General features: G+C 42.6%; 1 long non-coding RNA gene across 1 annotated transcript; it reads right to left on the bottom strand.

Annotated features, from left to right (window-relative positions):
• Positions 1 to 213: 213 nt before the first annotated feature.
• Positions 214 to 998, bottom strand: LOC138924386 (uncharacterized). Its single transcript, XR_011439433.1, has 2 exons — positions 737 to 998; positions 214 to 480 (listed from the first exon to the last, which is right to left on the bottom strand). It is a non-coding gene; the product is annotated as an uncharacterized lncRNA (long non-coding RNA).
• Between the last annotated feature and the right edge of the window lie 16,205 nt (positions 999 to 17,203).

The following is a 17,203-nucleotide window of genomic DNA, read 5'->3' as shown; positions in this document are numbered from 1 at the left end:
TCTTTCCCAGTATTTTGTTCTTTGGTTTTTTTTTTTCCATCAGGCTGACCTAGATACATAGTCAACATGGAAATGAATGCCTTGGTACCAATTCAGGATTCAGCTTTTAGTAACTTCTTGGTCAGATAAGGAACACAGAAAGTCACTAAAATTTATGAAAATGTTCATCACTTATCCACCTCTGCATAACAAATCACCCCAAAACTTGGAGGCTTAAAACACAAACTATTTTATTTGCTCACAGGACTCCTGTTGGTCTCATTTGAGGTCACTCACACGGCAGCAGTCATTGGTAGCTCAAGGGGGGCTCGACACTCTGAAGCAGCCTTGTCTTCGTAGCTGGTGGTTATGACTGGCCCACCACAGACCCTCTGTATCCAGCAGGCAAAGGTGGGATTCCTCGCATGGTGGTGGCTCTGTGCTCAGGCCTCTTGAGAATTAGGCTTCGGAACTCCTGCACCATCAGTTCCCCTCATTCTGCTACTCAAAGCAAGTCATAAAATCAGCCCAGGTTTAAAGGCCTTCTTCTTCATGGGCGAGGCAGCAAAGTCATACTGCAGAGGGCCCTGTGGACAGGAACTATTGTGGCCATCTTTGCAAATGCTCGACCACTGTTTAAGCAGACCCTTCTTAGAACACCTGCTCGGGCAAGGACCCCTCTTCTGAGAGACTGCCTCCATGTTAATGGGATAGGGCTCCCTAGCAAGAGCTGCTTAGACAAGAGATAGACCCTTACCCAAGAAGGAGTCAATCCATTGCCAAGTTGAGTCAACCAGAGTCTTAACCCAAGAGTTTTAAATTGTGAAGCAAAGATTAAGTTAGGGAGTCAGTAGCGCTGGTACCGACAGCCATTCTGTGCAGTCATTCCTCATCCATATTAATGGAGAAGCAGAGATACGCCAGTAATTCATTCATTCAAAAATATTTACAGCACACCCATTGTATGCTTGGCACTGTGATAGTCACGGGCCCATCCGGCAGAGAGGGAACAATGAGAGCACAACCACAGGGATAAAGTCCACATGTTTCCAAAGAGACAGAGGCTCTGGTTCCAGAACCTGCTGATGCCTGGTTACACGTTCTGCCCTTGTCCACTCTAAGTTGCCTCTGGACTGTACAATAAAATTCTTTATTTTCCTTAAGCTAGTAGAATTGGCTTCTGTGACTTGCGTCTAGATAAACTTGGATATAGTATTCTACTGAGAGAAAGTGCCAGTTACTTTCTGTGTTGGCAGAGAGAATAGAACATTGGAGCAAATTGTCTACTATCCTGGGACTTTTAAGAATTAGTACCTGGGCGACATGGTTATTTGGATTGCTGACAGTAGGACCTCAGGACGTCAGGCAGATTCTTCTTTATTTTTATACAGCAAGACACTTCCAAATATAGTAAATCTCTGACTTGCTTGCTGGGCAAGAAATGATTCAAGAGGAAATAAGCCCATCTTTCTTATAGTAACATTTTATTCAACTTCCCACTGATTATTTTTTGAGTGCCTACTGTGTATGAGACACCATTTTAGCCACTTAAGAAACATCAACCAACCAACTTGACAAAAGTCCTTTCCATTACAGAGCTTACAGGGCTGCACATTGCTCCCAAGTTATAAAACGTAAGAAAACAATAGAGATCAGTTTAACTCTTTTGGTCTATTTAGAAACGGGTATTTTCCAAAATAAGTATATTCTAGAGTAGATATTTTCTCACTGATAAATCCAAAGGTGAGTAATAGATGTAGTTTTAAAATAAACATTATAGAATGTACAAGAACAATAGAAAATTTAAAACAGCAACAAAAATATTAAAAAGAATCCAGTAGTGTTGATATGTTATTTCTGTGAAATAACTCACTGACTTACTCTCTTGCAAGATTGAGTCTATACTTCTGACCTGATGATGTGCTGAGCCGCGCTCTGCACTGGGATGGAACTGGTAAAGTGGGGAGTAAGATCTACCATAGCAGGATTTGGGCTTCGGGGCATCGTGACTCAGCTACTGTATGAAGGTTAGGAGACTTGATTTCATTCTCGTTAGTCCTGGGCAGTATTTGTCTCTCCTCTGGCAATTATCATTGTTAATACAGGTTTAAATCAGTTGCTTCTTCTATCTTGCCCACAACTTTGTGAAAAAACTTCGTTTTTTTTGAGTATTTTTAAAAATGAAGAATCTTAAATATTTTCTGAGTTGTTTTTACGTGAAAGAAGCTTTGACTTTTAAATAAATGTGCATACTATTACAATAGTCAAAATGTTTCTTCTCAGCTGCTGGCTTTGATTCTCAATTCTGGGAGTTCAAACATTAATATCTTTTCTAAATGTTCTACATAGGCTCACATAAGAATATTTATTAAATCACTTGTGATGATGTACTCTCCAGGATATTGCAGACATTTCTACAACAGAGGAACATGGGAAATAGGTAGGTAGATCGATGGATAGGTATAGAGAGATAGGTATGGATAGACATAGATATTGTAGATAGTAGATAGATAGATAGATAGATAGATAGATAGATAGATAGATAATAGATGTCTTCTGATGTTCTTGCCGTATTTGCAGCCTGGGGAATCATTTCCTCCCCCTGGACCCTTTGAAGGCTTGATCAAAAGAGTGGATGGTTTGCCTATGCTTGGCACCATCCCTCTTTACTCAGCCCACAGAAACATGTCTGTACCATTAGCCCAGTCTATCAGAAGACAGCACATAGAGAGACATACCATGTTCTAACTGTTCAGAAGGAAGAAAGGTGCTCTAGCCTAGGAACAAAAAGTACAGGTCTTGAAGATAAACAGATCCAAGCTTGGTCACTTACTGGTCACATGACCTCAAACTAATTGCTTAGCGTCTCTAAATCTCGAGTTTTCTCATCTGTTATGTGGTCTTTCTAATAACATTTCGTTAGTAAGTTTATTGTAAGCAATAAGTAAACTAATGCAAACAAAGCCGCAAGCCACAGAGTAAGGCACTGTCACTGCTAGTGTAAGATGATAGAACCATAACAGGGGTGAGGGGGCATGAGTTAGCAGAGCGTGGGCTTGTGGACTCTTACAGCAGGAGAGGACCTTACCAATCAGCGCTTCCAAGTTCTTTATTTTGTAGCCTGGGAATTGGAGGCCCAGAGAGGTTAAGTGACTCACCATACGTTGCCAAGCAGGCTGGTGGAGCTAAAACTTAAACAGTGGTCTACAGTCAGAGGTGAGATGCTTTTTGACTGGTCTGCTCTTTATAATTCCCTCTCATAACAAGAAGGAAATATCTGTAATCATTATAGTCAGATTAGCTGAGTGACTGTGCAGTAAGTTCAATCCAGGGAGTTACCTGAAACTCCACCACTTAAACATGGCTTTGTCAAGAAGGGGAAACTTTTGTGTCGTCAGGATGAAAGGGAGCGCGGTGCTGAAAGAACAGACTCTATCCCTGACTCTATTAACTCTATTTGTATGCTTTCAAAAGGAAATTCTCTTGGGCAGATAAGAAGTTGGCATGCTGAAAGGTAATACATAAATTTCCATGCTCAATAACCAGGACTGGAGCAGGCTTGTCTGTGATGCAGCCCACACCATCCAGAGCTTTCCTGCAGCCTCCCAGCTGCTGTGCATTGCTCATGGCTCTGAGCAACAGAGCAGGGCCGTGCTTATTGTTCAGGGTACAAATTCATCATCGGAGGGGGCTGTTCTTAATGGAAATCTACCCCCTCCCCGCCTCCCATGTATCTCCTCCTCAAGATGCCTCACAGAATATGAGGAGGTTGGGGGGCAGTGGAGGAAGGGGCCATTACCACTGCATTGTGTGGGCAACTGAGGCTTGCTGCTGGACCAGGATGCTGAGTTCCCTGTGCTGAGCATCTGCACCTTATAAATGGATCCTTTACAAAAGTTCATCTGTAACTTTCCCAGTTGATGCTTTCATGCAAACCTAGAGAGAGACGGGGGTATGAAAAATCCATCTTAGTTTGGAATAGCAGCTCAGAAATGCCGTACTGATCAACTGTTTATTTCCATGGGCATGTCCTCCCACGGTCTCTGATGGAGAAACATCTGTTTAATCTCTTCTAGATTGTTAGGCCAGGCTGTTTTCAGGGGGAAGGTCAAACAAAGAAAATAATTTCATAATAAGGTAAAAGTTAATTGTATGTAAGTAAGTTCTATAAAGACATCACTCATAATTTGTTAGAATTTATTTTTTAATTAAAAGTCTTTAATGTTTTATATGTGCCTGTTGAATGAAATGACAAAAGGCTATTTTATTAGCTATGATTCAAATAGTTGGGGAATGATTTTAGCTTTTGGGGCCTCAAGTTCCCAGTCCGGGTTCTTGGAAGAGGAAAAGAACCAACATAGATCTTTTGCCTCTGCTGTTCTGGGAATTACACATATTTTGTCTTAATACTTACCTTGAGGGATACTAACAAGCTTAAGTTACAGAGGCCAAATTATGCTATTTAATATTAATTGTAATATTCTAACTGAATTGAAATATAAAGTGGCGGAAGGTATTTGAATTTGAGCCCTCACCCCCACCCACACTGACTAACGTCTCCTGAAACAGGCTAGCTGTGGATGGCCACATAGATTTCTTGCAGTTTCTGCCTGAGCTCTTTTCATTGTTTCTTGGTTCCCCTAAGCACTTAGAATACCTTAGCTAAGGCGTCTTTGTTTGTGCCCAGTTACAGGCTTTTGTGAACAAGATTGTAGTCTGGGAAAAGGTGCATTTTCCTACTGATGTAAAATAAAATTCAGACCCTTGGGATCTTTGCATCTCAAGCCTGGATATTCCTGTGGGTGCTGTGGATTGTGGAGTAGCTAAGGAGACAAAGCATTCCCCCTGCTCTGGATGAGCATCAGCAGCTCTTCTCCAATCCGTTTTGTTAGATACGTTGCCATGGTGTTGGAAGGCGGTGGCCTAGATAAAGCATTGCGATGCTGGGGCTCTTAGAAAAGCTTCGTGAAGTATTCCATCTGCGGATCAGGCTTGAATTAGCCAGAGTTCTCATCGAATTTCCATGATCTGATTCGTGCAATGTCAATGTTATCAGTAAAATTTTATAACATCACCTAAATGGTCTCTGCTACCTTTTACATTTCTGAAGGGCCTAAAAGGGGCTTCGTTGCTGTCTTTCTCTCCATCTCTCTCTCTTCTCTCCTTATCTCTCCCTTTACCCCCTCTCACATTTCTCTCTCTTTTACATGTGTTTATTGAGTACCACATATAGTACTATGCTATATGAGGATGGTTCCTGATGATCAACTCTGCAACACATGTGTTGTTTTCCTTTTCTTACACATACTGCACCTGAATTTAGGGAGTTTGAGTGCCGTGAACAAGGTCACACTGCCGGGAGGTTTGGCAGAGCCAGGTTTCAAGCCAACTTCTATCTGAGTTCATAGCCCCAGCACATTTCCTTGCATGCTGCTGCCTCATGGGCCTAAAGTGTCTGATCACTGTCGATGCCTCCCTATGCTTTACCAGCAGCTGGCTTGTTGCTAACGTGAAGATACTAGGATTTTTTTATTGGTGAAGAAATTGATAGTCAAATCTAAAGAAACAAATACCTGAGGTGGTTGAGGGGGTCCTATAAGAAGCAGAAAACACCAAAGATCAAAAGATCTTACTTATCTATGTACAAAGAAATTTTTGAATGTAACTTTATATATATATATGTCATTCATCCAATAAACGTTTTTAGCACTGGAGTGTCTTGGTAACACTCTCTCACTTAATTTTGAATCTTGAAGGAATTATTCCAGAAGCCAAGTCCGTCTAAGTTCTGAAAATGGTAATTCAGAAAGCTCAGACACAGTTATCTTATAAAAATGTTTTAAAAGTAAAAAAATAGTTTAACTGTTTCAAAGGCATTTGGCAAGAGAGATGATGACTGGCAGATCGTCTCCTCTCTGGCATACGGGACAAGAAAAAAGATCATCGTTTCACATTATGTGTGATTTCTGTCTTCACCTTGAAGAGGAAGGAGAGGGTGGGACCAGCATTTGGTGATGTCTTATTAGGAGCCGAGGTTTTCATTATGCATATTCGTATGCGATCTCATTCAATGTTCACATTCTACAGATGAGGAAGCAAAGGAGAGAACAGATAATCTTAGGTGAATAATCGGCAAATTTTTGAACGTAACTCATCAAATTTTCATCCTGATCTCTATCTCTGTCTACATCACTATTCTCCTGTACTCCCCACATGTGTAATACACTACTGTTCTCACTTTACTTCTTATCCAAAAACTGAGCTCAATCAAGTATCACTTCCTCTAGGAAGCCTGTCCGGACTAGCTCAGCCTGCACTGATCTAGCTTTCTCTCTCTTCAGAATTCCTACAAGACTACTTTTCAGAATCGCAAGTGTATTTCTTAAGGTTGTCTCTGTTTCATTAGAGCACATCTTGCCTCTCCATCTAAGCTTGACTTTTCGGAGCTCCCTGAGAAGCAGACCTGCATCTCGTTCCCTTTTTGTTTCCTATTACAGCTGAAGACTGCTGGTCACATACATATTCATCATGTTTTTGAACATGATGAGTCACATTCCCAGAATACCCCAGAAGGACCGGACATTGTCACTGGATAACCATGTGTCTTTGGGCAAGCCACCTGATCTTTGCTTGGGTTTCCATTGCTCAGTTCTCAAAGCAGGCTGCTAAATAATCCAACTCCGTGGCAAAATTTCTCCATTTTATGAGTCGCCCAGGGGATGTTCATCAAAAGCTCAGATTCTTGTTGGTATAGCCATTCTTCGTGATTTACCAGGACAGAAAGGGGACTCAGGAACCTGAACTTTTAGCGATTTCCCTTGGTGATCTTATGCAAGTGGTGTGGGGACCATCCATCAGTATTCACTGCTGAACAGCACTGGTTACCAAAGTGGACAAGATTGGAATAACCTGGGATACATGAAAATACTATGGATTTCCAAGCCTCTCCACCCCAGGCCAACGGAATCAGAATCTTTGGAATGGGCAGGAGATGGAAACTGAGAATCTGTACTTTTTGAAATTTCTCCAGGTGATTTTGAAGTAACCAGTCTTTTTTTTATTTGCTGCGAAAAGCTTTATTGTTTCCATTTGGTCCACGGTATGGGAGAGGGCTCCAGAGTAGTTAAAAAGCAGCTTAGTAGCTGCAGGAAAGGCTCAGGCAAAAGCCCTGACTCCAGGGGAATCAGAGGGGCCCCTCAAAGGCCACTGGGCTCCGGAGGATCCTTGGCATGCTTGGGGGTGAGACTTTCAAAGAGATGCTCAGCCCGGCCTGGGGCCGACCAGCCAGTGGAGCTTAGTCAGGTGGTCACCCATCTTCTTGATGAGTTTCACCTGCTCATCCAGGCAATGGCTCTCCAGGAAGTCACAGAGATGGGGGTCTGTGCCGGCAGAACCCAGGGCATGCAGAAGCAGAAAGACCTAGCACAAGTTCTTCTCTAGGGCCATGGTGGCTTCCACCGTATCCAGGGTTTTACTCCACTCATTTTGGGAGGATGCATCTTCAAGAGATACTGGACACCCTCCAGAGCCACATCCTTGAGGTCAACATAGAAGCCCAGAGAGTGGTAGGTGTAGGAGGCCCACACATGCAGGTTGACCAGGGAGTCGGGAACGGTTGAATAATTCTGACAAATATAGGAGCTCATGGCTGGTCTGCAATAAGGAGCTAATGATAAAATACCATGTTGACTGGTCCGGGAGGTTGCAACTGGGAAAGGAGTTTGGAAGGTGGTCAGAAGCTGGAAGAAGGGGAGAGTCCCCGGGTGTGTTCCCTCCAAACACTGTTGAAGCAAGAGACAGACCCAAGGGACCCCGGGGTGTGCTGTGAAATAACTAGTCTTATTACCACCATTAGGGAAGTTCTTTTAACTACTTTCCCATCCTATTTCTTTAGCATCGGTCTCTCCATATCTGCAATCTTGTCACCTTCTGCTGGGCCTCTGGCTATATCCCACCACTCTTCTCTCTCTAAGGGGCAGGAAAATGCCTAAAGCCAGACTGCCACTTTGAAAAAGCTCTCTCTTAGGAGACAAGCACTTTTCAAGTACCATTCTGAGCTAAACTCTTGATTTCAGCAATAAATCTCTTTAAATTATGAAGAAACATGGCTTAGTGAAACTATTGAATATTCCATAAAATTTATCCTACATGACTAAGCTGTTGCAGCTTTTTGTATCCAGTTTAACCCACTTGGAAAATGTTAAATCATCATATTAACAACACAATCCAGCAGTTAAATAGCTTGGGAGTTACCATGGAAATGTGCCAAACACAGGTGGGCTGGCGTGTGTGGAGGGGTTAGTGGAGGGGGGAAGGTATTAGAGGTTACTTGAGAACTGCTATGCCCCATTTTTATATTTAAATTATTCATACAGTCAATTGATTTAAAGAGATGCAGCCAAGCTTTTAAAAGCACAGTCTCCTCTCCCTCTACCTGGTCAGATAGCTGGAGGGATTTATTGAACTGCTCTAAATGCCACCTGACTCCTTTGGTGGAAACATGGTTTTTTCTCCTTGAGCTAGAATCTCTGATTTTTCATATATAGTTTCCTGGATATCATAGTAATAATAATAATAATAATAATAATAAAAAATGCAAGATCCAAATACTTTCCATGTCCCTCAAGGCGTAGATGAATGGAATAGCGCTGTCTGATGTCACTTTGTACCAACGTTTCTCTGTTTACCCCATTCCAAGAGTCACACTGGCCTATTTGTTCCTTGAACATGCCCAGGCCTTTTCTCCACATCAGGGGTGTTATGGGCTGAATCGTATCCCCCTCAAAATTCCTATGTTGACGGCCTAACCCCCAGTGCCTAAGGATGAGATTGTATTTGGAAACAGGGTCTTTAAAGAGGTAATTAAGTTAAAATGAGGTCATTAGGGTGGGCCTTAATCCAACACGACTCGTGTCCCTGTGAGTAGAGGACATTAGGAAACAGATGTGCACAGAGGGAGGACCATGTGAAGGCGCAGGGAGAAGGTGTTATCCATAAGCCAAGGAGAGGTCTCAGAAGAAACCCCCCTGCCAACAAGTTCATCTCGGATTTCTAGCCTCCAGAATTGTGAGAAAATCAGTTTCTGTTGTTTAAGACCCCCAGTCTCTGATATTTTGTTGTGGAAACCATAGCAAACTAACACATGCCTGTTTGTACTTCTTTCTTTTCTCTGTATGAAATGTTCTTCCCCCAGATCTTCAAAGGGCTAGAGAGTTTTTTGACATTCAAGTCTCATCTCAATGGTCACCTCCTCAGAAATATCATGATTATCCTAAAGTTTTCCCCACCCCAGTCACTCATGAAAGTGGAAACTGAAGAGGAGAATGGAATTAAATTGTCAGTCAAGACAAGGATATCCCTCGCAACACTGTTTAGTTCAAGTAACCCAATCCTAAACCAATTAACCCATGTCATTGTCCTAGCATCAGGAATGTGTTTCCTAGCAGTCCAATCAGTGCACAGCATAGGACTTTTGTTCAATGACTATGGGAAGTGACTACCAGGGAAGCCTGCCTTAGTACTCCTGGCAGCCATTTTGTGACCATAAGGTGAGCTGCCCGAAGATGAAGCAGATACACAAAGGAGAGCAGGCAGAGAGAACATAGAGAGACAAAGCCAGGTTCCTGAATAACCGTGCTTGAATCCTAGTCTACCATCAGACTTTAAGTTACCAATAAAGCCCTTTTACTATTTAGGCCAGTTTTATTTGGGTTTCCTGTTCCTTGCAATGAAAAATATACTTATGGATGCACTTACTATCCCATTATTTTATTTTAGGTTTTCCGTAGAAAATGTTAGAAATCATCCTGTACAATTATTACTTCCCCATTAGTTTTCCGTCTATTAGACTACAGGTTCTCTGAGAGTAGATAGCTGTCTTGTTCTCTGTATTTTCAACATGTAGAACAGCCTGGCACATAATTGATGTACACAAAATATTTGTGTAAAAAAAAGCATCATATTAAGTGTGCCAGAGTCTATGCTAAGTGCTCTATGTGTCTCGTGAGTCTCCAGCCGCTAGAATGTGAGCTTTATGCGAATGGAGACTTTTTTGTTCATTGCTGTATCGTCGGAACCTAGAACAGTATCTGACACAGACGAGGCACTCAGTGCATACTCACTTTTGAATGAATGAATTTTACTGGATCCTTATAACAAACCTACGACATAAGTACCATTCTCGCTCCCCTTTCACAGATGAGTAGGGAGCCTATTAGGTGTAGTAAGACCTGGTAAATAAGCCTAGTCTTTTGGACTTCAAAGCCCACAGCACAGTAATGCCCCATAACCAAATAGCTTATAGATTATAACAACAATGAAAATGAGTATTAAATTTCTTAAAGAAGATTTTCCAACCAGACACAGTTAGATTCATTACTCATCCTAGTTTGGTCAACTCCTAGTGGCACATTTGTGTCTGCATCATAATCACTTGTGGAGATTATTTAAAATAACAGTGTCTGGATCCATTTCAGAACTACAGAATCAGATCCCAGCAGTGAGGGGAAGGGAGACCCGGAGCTCAGGTAAAGGTAGTTTCCAAAACACTGTAGGGTATTTTGATCCCCAAGAAGGGCTGAGAATCATTGTGGAGTTATAATATAGCTAATTGCTGGTGAGACAATCACGCTGTCAGAACTGTTGGGGAGGGACTGAGAAAAGCTTTCATATTGTCAATGCCTAGCCCAGTGTCTGGTCTATAATAGCAATACTATTCCTATATTAGTATTCCAAGGAATGACAATAAACCGTAACATAAACCCATTTCTCTGAACCAGGAGCTGTATGAAGTTATGCATACTCTCCTGTTTCATTCCAAACAATAGATGGAGGTTGGTACCAAAATGATCTTTGGCATTTTTCAGAGGAGGAAACTGAGGGTCAGCCAGGCTAAGCTTTTTGCCCTGCATCCCACATTAAATGTGTGAAGCCTTTTCTTCCTATTGTTCTAACTCTAATCTCAACCTCTACATAGTATTTCTTCTCAGAGATACTCAGTTAGTGCTTTTGGAAGGAAGCAGCTGGCAGTAAGGAAAGAAAGAAAAAAGGAAGAAGAGAAGGGTGCAAGGAAGAAAGAGAGGGACAAGGGAGGGGAATGGGGCAGGAGAGAGAAGGAACAGGAGAGGCAGGAAGGCAGCACTGATGCTATGAAAGTAGAAATAGAAGTCAACTCGACCTGCCTTTTCTTCAGAAGGTGAGGCTGTTTCTTGTCACTTCCAGTGACGTGTCATAGACCTCTGTCACCTGTGGGGCTGCTGGCTTCTAGACCCTCCTGAAATACCACCTTTCCCTCTCTCCTAAAGGAGAAGGACTGATATGGAAGGGTTACATTCAAGTACATTACTAGGTCCTGGTGGTTGGGGAGTAGAATTTTTTGTGTACTGAGTGAAAGAAATTAAAAAACACAGTTTTCTGTGGGAAGTCTCTTTTTTGGGGGCTCCTATGCATGAATCATTTTTTTTTCTCTTGCCTTCTCTGAGCTTCACATGGAAATTTGATAAAATGTTACCTCCCTACCATATACCTAATAGAAAGAAATGAACGGAGCCTAGGTTTTACCATTATGGTAAGGTTTGGGGAAAGGGAGAAGGATTTGGCCAACTGCCCCAGGTTTTAGGGAGAAAAATCTCTGCCTTTGGATTTATCTTTTATCATCTTTACTTACCACTGGAATGGTGATATTTAGAGGGCTGATATTAGGGTATGGAAGGTGCCAAGGAGGTCACAGGCTTTCTTTGGGTCTAGGTGTTTCAGATCTGCCTGCTAAGCCAAAGTTGTCCCCATTCCTCTACCTTTTACAGCTCAACAATGCTAGAGTTCCCACATGAGGTCAGAGGCCAATGTCCTACAGGGTAATAAAGTGTGTGCATTTGCATGGAGTGTCCCTTCTAAGTATCTTATTTTGGAATCTGAATTAGCAGCACATGGGCGGTCAAAAAATTCACAGATCCTGAGTCCTTGTCAAAAATCATCTCTTCATGACTAACAGAGCCACCCTTCCCAGAGCCTGTGGTGAGGAGAGTGTCATCTAGTCTCAGGAGTGCCTGGCACCAGGGATGGCTGAAGGCCCCCGTGGCCAAACAGCACTGTTTTCTGTTAGGGAGACAGCAGCTTTCCAGGCAGGGCTTTACCTGCTTGAATCCAAAAGCTTTCCCAAATCCCAGGTCTCACCCTGTGAAAAATGCTGCCTGCATTTTCCTTTAATGAACCAAAGCAGAAAAGTGTGGTGTATGAGAGCACGGCCCACAGAATCAGACACACCCAGGTTTTATTTGGGACGAAATTACCTAAGGAGGCTGTGGATCAAAGCTAACATCTGTAAATCTCCATTTCCTTATCTCTATATTGGGTGTAACAATAACCTCATGGGCATTTTCTGGTGGTTAAATGCAATAATCCATGGCACATACCAAGTGGCAATGAATGATGTGTTATTCACTAGAAAATTTTGTGCAACCGCCACCAAACCCAAGAACTGGGTCTGAGGGCTTCGACTTTCTGTTGTGCTCCCTCCTCCAAGTCCTGCACCTTTGACCTCCAAGGGCTTGACATGTTGCAGGTTGAGTTCTCAAGGAAGCAGACTCTGAGATGTAGTTCAGTCACAGGATGTTCAGATGGGAGGGTCTTTGGGACCATTCCCCATGGAAGGGAAGAAAGGAAGCAGGTTTGAGCAAAGGCGGGAGTCGAGCTGCGATGCAGGTTGGGCAGCTTCAGGGGACCCCACAGAAAGCTCTAGACTAGACTGGCGGTCAGAGTTGTCCCACACTGGGCCCAAATGACCAGATATTTATATCTCTGCCTCAACAGTCATTGGATGTGGCTGCCCCTGGGAGGACTGGACCTTTGGCGGGGTGACTCTGCAGCTGAGGCAACCCTTGAAGGGACTGGCAGCTGCAGCGTGTCTGCTGGCAGCACTCTCCACAGCTTAGCGACAAGTGCTCTTTGAAGAGGGGTTTGGGTGGGCTGTCCCCATGTCTGCCATGCCATGCCCCTGCCATACTATGTCCCTGCCATACTGATGCATAATTACAGCTAGCTCTTGGTTTTCTACGTGTCAAGCAATGTTACACATATACTGATATCTCTATCTATCTGTCTATCTAAACTGAGGCACAAATAAGTTCAATAAATTGCTCAAGATAACCACTTGTTAAGTAGCTTTTGAAACAAGACAGTCTAGCCACAGTGCTTATATCTTAAACACTGCTATAATCTATCTAGCAGGGACCTGGGTCTCCGAAGAGATCTGCTGGTCCTGTCCGATACAACTGTGTGTCTCCAGTACAGTGGTTCTCAAAATGTGGTCCCCACATCGGCAACATCAGCATCACTGGAAATTCGATAGAAGTGCAAGTGCCCTGGCCTCACCTAGACTCAGAATCAGAAACTCTGGGAGGAAGGCTCATGATCTGCATTTTAACAGGTCCTCACAGGGATTCCAGTGCACCCTCCAGCTTGAGAACCATTCCAGTAGTGTACAGGTACAACCCCAGAAAGGACATGCCATCTCTCCTAATAGCCTTTCCCTTCAATCTTCCTTTCAGCCAGCGGAGTGGCCCATTCCTCTCCCATGGAATTCTGCCATCTCCTGACCATTGGCTCCCAACCGTGAGTAACTTTCCTTGCTAGGTTCCTATTTGGAATGTGCTATTCCCATTGCATGATGTTGCCATCATCCCCTCTCAGCCTTAAGGGTAGTGCTTACTTGGTATTAGTATCTACAATTTGATGTTATTCCAAGGCAACGCTTGGCAACCCAAACCAAGCATGCTGGTTTCATCAGCAGGCCAAAGAACCCCGAGTTCAAATCTCAGCTTCATGAGTTACTAACAGCATGCCTTGACCAAGTTCAAATTCATCTTTAAATTCAATGTTTTCATGTGCAAAAACAGGAGTAAATCAGCTGTCTCACAGGCTTTCTCTGCGTAATTATTTAGATCGTTTGTTTAGGTAGCTTCCCGGGTTCTGACACTGAGAATATGCTTCACGGGACACTTGTTTAAAACGTATGTGGATGCCCTTTTCCCTCTCCCCTCTCAGATACCTTTGAAAGACCAGCTGGACTTAAGAATAAACAGTGCGTAGATCTATATGGCATCTTCAAGCCAGCTAGAGCATCCTATCATCCATCCTTCTTACTCTCCTCTCCTCAAGAAAGGCATTTGTTGAAATATTTTGCATTTTTTTCTAAAAACCTTTCTAGGAGAGTACCGAAAACATATTAGGTACTCCAGTGGATTGGCTGAATCTAAATATATGTATATGTGTACACACACAACACACACATATACACCTAAGCTGTTGTAATAAACCTTTACAGAACCAGACTATGAGTCTAATATCAACTCCGTGAGATAAATATAGACCCTCCACTTTAATGATGATAAACTATCATTAATAGTGCTTAAATATCTTGCCAGATATCCCGCACAGTTAATAGGGGCAGAATCAGAATTGTAGCTCAGAATCCCAGTATAATCTTCTTTTCATTTAAAGCCTTCCCTCCAAGAACTCTGATTAGCAATTAAATTTTCTTATAAACTGAGAAAGATGTCTAGGTGTTGGTTATAGATAAGGACAGCATTCAGGTATTGGCATTCACCATTTCTGATCAGAGCATTACAAACGTTCTCTCTGTGGATTGCAGTCTAGAATCCTGCAGAGAAAACTTCATGTCATCAGCAGGGTCCAAGATGTCTATAACATGGAGGATGCTGAGAAGTTATTAAAATACCAAGGGATTATTATTTAAACCTAAACTAAAGAACCTGTGAATGGACGGAAGAATGAATGAGTATCTCCTGGAGTGAGGCCCATTAGCATCCTGGGAAGAGCTGACTGTGGAATAGGACTCAGCTAGGAACTAAGAGCTCTCTGGAGGTTGACCTCAAGGACACAGCCAGTCTCCACAGGGCCCTTGATCCTCTGAAGTCCTGGCTGAGCTGCTGTTCCCTGGGAGTCAATTCACATAGGAGCAATCACAGCAGTCGTTCTCAACCTTGGCTGCAAGTTAGGATCATCTGGGGAGATTTAAAACATGCTGATGCCAAAGCCACTCCTAGATCAATTACATCAGAATCACTGGGAGTGAGACCCAGCCACCAGTATTTTTTAAAGGCCAACATCAGGTGATAATGCATAGCTGAGGTCAAGAGTCACTGTTCTGAAAGCTAAAATGTTTTCCTCTTTTTCTCTTCCATTCCTTTACATTTCTTACCTTCATTCCTCCCTCCCTCCTTTCTTCTCATTCTTCTTTTCATTTGTTCTTAAAAAAGTGAGTGAGGACTTATTACTACATGAGAAGTCATGTGCTATAAAGATACATAAGATGTGATTTCTGTCCCTGTATTATGTTTATGCAGTAGTGTAACAAACGTACGCAAATGTAGAGGTTTAAAACAACACCCGTTTATTAGCTAACAGTTCTGTAGCTCAGAAGCTGGCACAGCCTGAATGGGCTCCCTGCTCAGGAAATCACAAGGCTGAAAGGGAAGTGTTGACCAGGCTGAGTTCTTATCTGGAGGCTCTGGGAAAAAATCCACTTCCAAGCTCATTCAGGTTATTGGCTGAATTTGGTTCCTTGTGGGTCTAGGACTGAGGTCCTGGTTGTCTTGCTGGCTGTCAGTCAGGGGCTATTCTCAGCATCTAGAGGCCACTCACATCTGTCGTCATTTAGTGCCCTCTGTTTTCAAGCCAACAATGGTGCATTGAATCTTTCTCATGCTTTGAGTGAATCTGTGATTTCCTCTTCTGTGACCAACTGGAGGAAACTCTTTGCTTTCAAAGGATTCACATGATTAGGTCAGGGCCACTTGACCAGTTTCCCCATCTTAAAGTCAACTGATTTGGGACTTTAATTACACTTGCAAAAGTCCCTTCGTAGCAACAACTAGATTAGCATTTGATTGAATAATTGAGAGAAGGTTTGTGGGAACATGGGACAGGAAATTTGGGGGCCATCTTAGAGCTCTGCCTACCACAGACCCAATTAGTTCACATGTAGGGAAATAGACTTGAAAGCCCATGGAAAGCAATAGAAGATGGTAACAGATACAAGGAAGAGAAGTGGTGCTTACAAATTGCAGAGTGATTAACTCCAGGGTGTATGTTCAGAGGGTCAGATCAGGCTCCTTAGAGGAGGTGACGCTTGAGCCCATTCACACATTAGACAATTACTTATTGAGCACCTGCTGTGTGCCAGGCACTGATCTGAGTTGTGAGAGATGAACAGCTATTTTCCAGGTGAATAGGAGGTGAATACGGTTGAACTTCCCAGAGAGGAGACACCATATGAAAAAGCATGTATCCGACAAGTGACAAAAAAGAGAGGTATTCGAGGCATGAGGTGCTGTTCAGTCCTGGTAGGACACAAAATGTGTGTGGGAAGTGGCTGGAGATGAGCCCAGAGTGAGGCAGGGGCCTAACTTATGAAAACCTGTGACACAGATTTTACTTTGTTTTTCAGTGACAGGGAACCAGCCAGGGTTTTCCCCCCAACTTAGTTGAGGTGTATTTAAAGTACAATAAATTGCACGTATGTGAAGCATACAATTTGATGAATTTTGACACACTTCACACACCCGCGAAACCCTCACCACAATCAAGAAAACAAACATTTTCTATCGCTCCAGTAGTTTTCTTGTGTCCTTTGTAATCCGTCTCTCTCCCGACTCTGCCCCAGGCAACTGCTGATTTGCTTTCTGTCACTACACATTAGTTTCTATTTTCTAGAATTTTATATCAATGGATTCATGCACTCATTTACTCGTTTGTGCTTGGTTCTTTCACTCAGCATAATGATTTTGAAGTTCCTCTTTGTTGTGGCAAGTGTCAAGAGGTCACTCCTTTTGATTGTTAAGTACTATTCCGTTGCTTGGGATGACTATACCACAGTTGTTTATCCATTTTCCTGTTGGTGGACGTTGGTGTTGTCTGCAGCTTTTGGCTACTTTGTAGATAAGTTATTTAATAAAGCTGCTGTGAACATTCATGTATTAGTCTCTGCAGACATGTTTTTATTTCTCTTGAGTAAATACCTAGGAATAGAATCTGTCATAACTTTTCATCTTTTAATTGTTTTACTTTTAACTGTTTAACTTTTAAGAAACTTTCCCAAAGCGGTTACATCATTTTGCAGGAGTATATGAAACTTCTAGGGGCTCTCTAACCTCTCTAACACTTATATGTTCGATCTTTTCAATTTCAGGAAATCCAATGGATATGC

The sequence above is a fragment of the Equus caballus genome, chromosome 5, assembly GCF_041296265.1.
Source record: "Equus caballus isolate H_3958 breed thoroughbred chromosome 5, TB-T2T, whole genome shotgun sequence".
Lineage (NCBI taxonomy): Eukaryota > Metazoa > Chordata > Mammalia > Perissodactyla > Equidae > Equus > Equus caballus.
This window is presented reverse-complemented; position numbering and strand designations above follow the sequence as displayed.